A 7,629-nucleotide genomic window follows, 5' to 3' on the forward strand; every position below is an offset into this window, starting at 1 on the left:
GAGTAGATTGTTTTTTTGGACTTAGTTGGTGATAGATTGTGTTTTGGGTTCTGATCTCTTTTTGATCCGATTAATTCCAGGGAGAGGTTGGATCCAATTGCTTGCTGTTCTGTGAAGGTGATCTTGAATTCCAGCAACAGTAGATACTCCGGTGATTTCTAGCCGTGGATTACACTCTGATCACGAGGCATCAGTGATTATCATCAGAATTGATGAGTTTTAAGGTTGAAGTTATTGCTAGGATTAAAATGGCGGATTGTTGTTTAGAGGATTGATTAAGTTATTGGAGGAATTATGTGAGTTGGATTCATGATATATTGAATATTAAGAAAGTGATTGATTCTTATGAGGTAATTGATTCATGATGGAAATCTTAATGATTGGTTGATGTAGAAGGTCACATGATCATTTATATGATTATGGGATTAGTATCATGATTTTTATTGTTATGATGGATTGTTAATTAAAATAATATTGTGATTAATAGAAGAGTTTATGAACGATATAATCATTGGATTGATTATAAAGTGTGGAGTGTCTCGGAAAGATTAAAGGATTCATGGATGATTTGATTAGGGTTTTCCCTAATTAGGTTGAGTTGAAATTTAGCTAATTGTTGCATATGTAATTAGCTAAATTATAATCATGTGATTTGCAGGACGTTTATTCGGGACGAGCACTTCTACATAGAGGGTGATTAGCTCGATCTACATTGAAGGCGGGTACCTCTTGACTTATCTTTATGATATTGTCTATTGGATATGCATAGTATTTTATAGCTGCAAGCAATGATCATGTTTGCCTTGGTATGTCACGGTTTGATACCCATAGCATTATCTGTTGGCCGTTTGTTATGTATCCATGTTTACGTTTCAAGATTATTGCCATGAGTACCTTGGTTCCTAGAGTAAGTGGCATACCATACCTACTGAGGTTCGGACTAGGTTCTGGATTTTATTTTCTGGCATGTGTATCTAGATTATCTGATACCTAGGTTTTTATACCATACCTGACTTGTGTACCTCTATTTGTATATTATATATGGTTTGTGTACCTAGACCTTGATTCTTGATATGTGCATATTGTTGGTACATATGTTATGGAAGGAGATATGTTTAGGATCTAGGTTGCTATACCATAGAGGACCTGTATGCCCTACATCCGACCATTGACTTTTACAGTACCCATTTTATATATATGGATATGGTTATGTTGATCGGTTTTGTTATGCATAGTGACATGCATCATGATTGCATGTTGTGCGATTGTCGGCTCCACTATGGTTGAGCCCATCGTCATTATACTGCACACACCCCACTCATGGTTTAGTGGTATATCGTGTGTGTGGCGGTTCTGCTTGGCTCGTTGGTCATGTGACTCACGTGGTAGCCGCAGACGCCTCGCTTTGGCTCACCGGCATTTAGTGTAGCAACAGTAGTAGCCGCAGACGGTGGACTTTGTTTGGCTCCGCTGGTTTAGTGTAGCAGAGAGATACCCGCCGTGTACCGGAGTTGAGAGCATTGAGCTCCCCATTTATGATTTGGGGTCACAGGACAGGAGTACTCGACAGCATCCCGTCCACTCGGTCACTCATCGTGAGTAGTGACGACAGAGTGCACGGTTGTCACAACCTACCCACTCGGTCTCACCATTTGTGTGTGAGATGACTGACTGGCGTCAGGGGTGACCAGGACGCATCATTAGCATCATATGCATTGATGCATTTATATTTTTATGATTGTGTTTGCTGCATTTGGTTGCTGCATTTTGGATGGATACATACTTTTGACCTGCATACAGGATTATTGACACTTTTGGTTTGACGACCCTTTTGTCTGGATAGGAGTTCCTGGTGAGTACAGCTTCCTCTGTTACCTTTCAGTTTTGCGTATTCCATGTTTGTTGCTGTTAGATATATCTTACTACTCATGTCCATTGGTATTCGCTGAGTTGTTGAACTCACCCCCGTTGATATTATCTTTTTCATGTACCAGGTTGGTTTTGGTGTCGCTTGGAGTATCCTGTCTGCTGGTCCCTACGTCACATCAGAAGACTTATCGGTTCACGTATGTTTTGTTTGTTTTATGTATCAGTTTGTTTAGCTTTGTACTCTGGTTTTATTTTTGAAGTGTTGACGTTGTTATGTGGTATTTTGTATTTATGTTATTGGTTGTGTAAGTCTAGCCGGCTAGCAGTTTTGTGTTTTGGTCTTGGTACAGCCGAGTGGGCTGCTTTATTTTTAACTGCGTGGTTGTATCAGCCAGAGGCTGAATTTGATATTAACTGCGTGGTGTTTGTTTTCTTTTATTGTTATTATTCCAGCCGCATGTAGCTGAGGTATATAGTGCTTGTAGAAAAGTTTCAGATTGTCCGCCGTACAGGGGAGATGCTGCCGAAATTTCTTCGGACAGAGACTCCTCCGGGGCGTGACAATTTAGTGGTATCAGAGCAGGTATACGATACTTGCTATGTGTTTTGGATTTTCGAGATTTATCTGATATCAATTTATTTGGTATCAGAGATCGACTTACGTGTCTTATTTTTCCGGTGTTTCGGATTTCGTGTTTGATCTTCTCGATGTGAATTTTCGGGTTTTGGGACCTGGCAGCAGCAGGACATCTCCAAGCTATAGGCGGTATGTTGGTATACTGTTATCCTACTATTTAGTTAGAGTATGCATTGTTGACTGTGATAGTTATGACACTTTGTATCTGGTATCTGTCTGATGTTGTAGCCATATTATATGTGATGGGATAGCCACTGATCTTGATCGACCTTAATAGAGATTAAGGAATATAGTCTCTGTTGATTTTTCATATCTTACCATTAGTAGTATTAGCTTCAGTTACTACTAATTGGTTAGGAGATGGAGGCACATACCAGCCTCTGTTATTATTAGTGTGTAGTAGATAGTATCTTCATATTCATGTTGACTAGTCAGTAGAATACCGATATACTTTAGTTAGTTTTCGTCGGTAGATGATTTTGGTACTCTGGTTAGATCGGTCAATAGAAAACTGATTTACACATATTGACTTGGGTTAGTCGTGGGTTGATTTACCCTAGACGCTTGTAGAGGTTTTATTGCTTCTTGATTAGTTAGTAGACGACCGATTACTTTTGTTGATCCGATCAGTAGGGGATTGACCTACTCTACTTTTAGATGTTTGAATCTTGGGTTATTCGTGCTTAGTTGGATATCTTGAGCACAACGAGTACCTAGCTTATACTGATGTGGGAAAGGGTTGAACTAGCCATATACTATTGACGACTTGGTCAGTCGAAAGAGGATCGATGTGTCCTATTCCATGAGTACTTTAATTTGGACTGTATGTACCTTGTAGGATAACTTAGAAGGTGACGTAGGGTTTGTGTGGTAGATTGGATTTAAAAATATGTTGATTATGCATATTTATGTGGTATGTAGATATGATTGTTATGAGTTGAAGGAGTTTTATGATGGATAGTTCATTTGCAGATAGTGTGGGTATTCTCATCTTGATGTGGTTATTGTAGGTTCCTTGTGGATTATAGCTATTTAGTTAGCTGTATGGGCCTGATTGACATGTTGGAGGCATTTTGTTGATTTAATCTGAGTTGGGATATGTACATATGTGTTTGGCGTGGTATCTGAGGTAACTTTTTGATATGTTTGATTTGTGAGTGCACCTGAGTTTAGTATGCCTTATTGGAAGTATATGTTGATTATACTCTTGGCATATGTGTGTATTTGTCATGTGAGTATTGTTTGAGTGGTATTGTTGATTTTACCTACGATGATATATGCACACGGGTTCGGTATACATTGTTGGAGGTATCACGGTGATTTATACCTATGATGTGAGTATTTTTGGTGTGCACTAATTGGAGGAGTATGTCGAGCATACTTATGTTGTGTGTGCACGTGTGCCAGATGTATGGTTGGTAGAATCATGATGATTATACCTATGTTGAATGTAGAAGGTTGAATGTCCACATTATGATATTGGTTGTTTTACCCTGTCAACTAATTCTCCCATTAGTGGGTGACCGACCCACTAGGAGGATGATAAAGTTGACTATGGATTTGATTTGCTTACTGGGTGGTTATACCCTAGGCTACCCACATTGATCTGTGGTAGAGAGATCTTGTGCAGTCTCTAGCTAGATAGTTAGGTGCTTAGGCACTTATGTATTGTTGTGGTAGAGAGTAGCTCCCACATATTCTGTATTGTTTTGTGGTGGAGCGTTGCTCCCACATATCACGGATTGCTGGTAGCGGAGCATTGCTCCTATATTTATTGCAGATACATATTTCAGATTATTTGTGGTGGAGTGTTGCTCCCACATGTTGAGGATTTCTTGTGGTAGAGCGTTGCTCCCACATATGTGGTGTTTCCTGTGATGGAGCGTTGCTCTCACTCTGGAGGATTTATTCTTTGGTGATTTATGTTATTGATGATCAGATTTTTCGATTTATTATTGGAGATCTTATGCATAGGAATGTCTGTGATACGGACATTATGTGTCTTGATTTTTGTCATATAGACTTACAGTGCCTTAGACGTTTTCAGGGACTCGATGATCCTGATATGTCGAGGATGTTTGGATAGGTTTCCATTATCTTTGTGGATGATGATGTGATCTATTACGGATCCGAGGTGAGTCACGTACACTACCTTTGCATAGATTTAGAGATGATTCGACGAGAACATCTATATGTGATTATCAGTAGTGCTGGTTTGGATTGTCTTTTGTTATGATGTTTGGGACACACGGTCACCAGTAGGAGTGTACCGTGGTTCCACAGGAGATAGAGGTTGTTACCGTTGGGAGTAGCCGAAATCAGTGTAGGAGATCCGCAGTCTTTTGTGACTCGCAGGATATTACAGACCTTTCGTCGAGGGTTTCTTCCGCATAGCTATGCTACTTTCACGCGTGACCCTGAAAGGCGTGAAGTTTACTTGGACTGAGGATTGCAAAACCAGCTTTTAGGAGCTGAAGCGGAGTTTAGTGTCGGCTCCGATTTTTGGTTTTACCTTCTGGAGAGGACGAATTCATGCTCTATACCGACGCATCTCTACCGGGTTTGGACGCTGTTTTGATGCAGCACGATAGAGTAGTCTCCTATGCTTCTCGTCGGTTGAAGAAGCATGAGAAGAACTACCATGTACATGATCTGGAGCTAGTCGCCATTATTTTTGCCATGAAGATTTGGCGACATTATTTATATGACGTTACATTGAGATTCTCACTGACCATAAGAGTCTCAAATATCTATTTTACTTAGAAGGAACCTAATCTCCGACAGAGGAGATGGATGGAGTTCCTGAAGGATTTTGATTATACCATTAGCTATCACCTAGGAAAAGCTAATGTGGTTGTCGATGCACTTAGCCAGAAGTCTAGAGTGACTTTGGCTTGCCACCGAGTTGTGGTCACAGACTGGTTACCATGGTTGCTCAGTCGTCGATCAGTACGAGGATCCGAGAGCCCTAGGCTGTATTTGCGGGTTATTTGCAGCCAGATAGCTTCCGGGTAGCCGACCGAGTTCACACGAGACGAGGAGGGTATTATATACTTCCGAGGTAGATTATGCGTACCTCAGTCTCATCCGGTCTTATAAGAGTTACTTCCGGAGGCTCATCGTTCATGATTTGCTGTCCACCCAGACGGTACTCGTGTGTACTAAGATTTGAGGTGTTTCTATTGGTAGAACGACATGAATGGAGACATCGCGGATTTTGTAGCTAGATGTCTTGTCTGTCAGCAAGTGAAGGTCGAGCACCAGAGACCTGTCGGTTTATTTCAGCGGATTCCTATTCCCGAGTGGAAATGGGAATATATTACTATGGACTTTGTGGTGAGTTTGCCGAGGACATGACGAGACTATGACGCGATTTGGGTAATCTTTGATCAATTACCCAAATCCGCGCAAGTTGTAGCTAATCGGAGGACAGATTTCCTGGATCGATTGGTAGATCTATTTTGCCGGGAGATCATCCGATCACATGGTGTTCCGTTGATTATTATTTCGGATAGAGACCCCGATTCACGTCTCGGTTTTGACAGAGTCTGCAGCAGACCTTGGGCATGCAGCTCTGTTTCAGTACAGTTTTTCCATCCTCAGAAAGATGGATAGTCGCAGCGGACCATTTAGACTCTAGAGGGTTTGCTGAGATCGTGTGTATTGGATTTTGGAAACAGTTGGGAGGACTATTTGTCATTGGTAGAGTTTGCCAGAAGAGTTACGCTGACCGAAGTCGGAGACTTTTAGAGTTCTCCATTTGCGACCATGCATTTCTGTGAGTTTCACCCATGAAAGGGGTGGAGGGATTGGCCTCCGAGGTAAGCTAGCTTGCGATACAATGAACCTTTCCAGATCTTGGAAAGAGTTGGAGCGGTAGCTTATCGTTTAGCGCTACCACCAGCTTTGGCGGGCGTTCACGACGTATTCTATGTGTCTATGTTGATGAGGTATATATCCGACTCGACACATGTGCTGACAGATATCTCAGTTCCTTTTCAGCCTGGCGTTACCTACGAGGAGGTTCCGGTACAGATTTTCGACCGGAAAGAGCGTCAGTTGCGGAACATGACTATCCGGCTGGTTAAAGTCGGATGATAGTATCATTTGGACGAGGAGGTTACTTGGGAGCTCGAGGATACTATCCGAGCTCGATACCCCATTTTTCATTTGAGATAAGTGATTTTATTTACCGTTCAGCATTTATACTCGTTACCTGTTGTTAGTATTTGCTGATGGTAGATAACGAAATTTGGGGACCAAATTTTTATTAGTGGGGAAAAATGTAAAATACCGAAAAAAAATGGCGAATATTAATAAGAGAATTTTTCGGAATTTTTGGAGATTTTTCGGGAATTTTTCGGAGACCGTATGGACGAGTTTACGGGGATAAAAAAAATAGGGCCCAGGAAGGCCTGTTTGGACTACCCTATTTTAAAGAGGAAATGTTTATTTTCTTTAAATCATTTCCTTTTTCTTTTATATATATCTTTTCTTTTTATTTTCTTCTCCTCTCCCACGCCGCTTCCCTCTCCCGATTTCCCCCGACCCCGTGCCCTAACCGGCACCGCGGTGATTCCTCTTCCTCTCTTCTCTGCCCTAGCTGGCGATGGTCGCCCCTCTGCTACGACTTGGCAGTACGACCGACAGCCACGAGCGAGGTTGTCGATCCTCCTCTGGATTATCTCTACCCCGATTGTCCTCTGCCGATCTCCCTTCTCTTCCGACGACACCACACGAGCGCCGGCCATCTTGCTCCTCACGCGTGCCACCACTGTTCCGACACCATTTCAAATCCCTCGCGTCTCTGCCCGATTTCACCGGTCGACGCCAGCGCCACCCTACCGGCTCTGGCAAAGCTGTCGTCGTCGCTGGGGGTCTATGGAGACATGCCCTAGCTTCCGATTCACTACCGACCGGGTACTCATCTACCTCCCGGGGTCAGCGTTGGGTCTAACCTCCTGGTCCGGCAAGAAGATTCCAACCTGGGCCTCCCAGACATTTTGGCTTCGTCTCGCTGTCAAGGATTGATTGAAGGAGGTAAGATGAGTAGATTGTTTTTTTGGACTTAGTTGGTGATAGATTGTGTTTTGGGTTCTGATCTCTTTTTGATCCGATTAATT

Source organism: Zingiber officinale, chromosome 7A (assembly GCF_018446385.1).
Source record: "Zingiber officinale cultivar Zhangliang chromosome 7A, Zo_v1.1, whole genome shotgun sequence".
Classification (NCBI taxonomy): domain Eukaryota; kingdom Viridiplantae; phylum Streptophyta; class Magnoliopsida; order Zingiberales; family Zingiberaceae; genus Zingiber; species Zingiber officinale.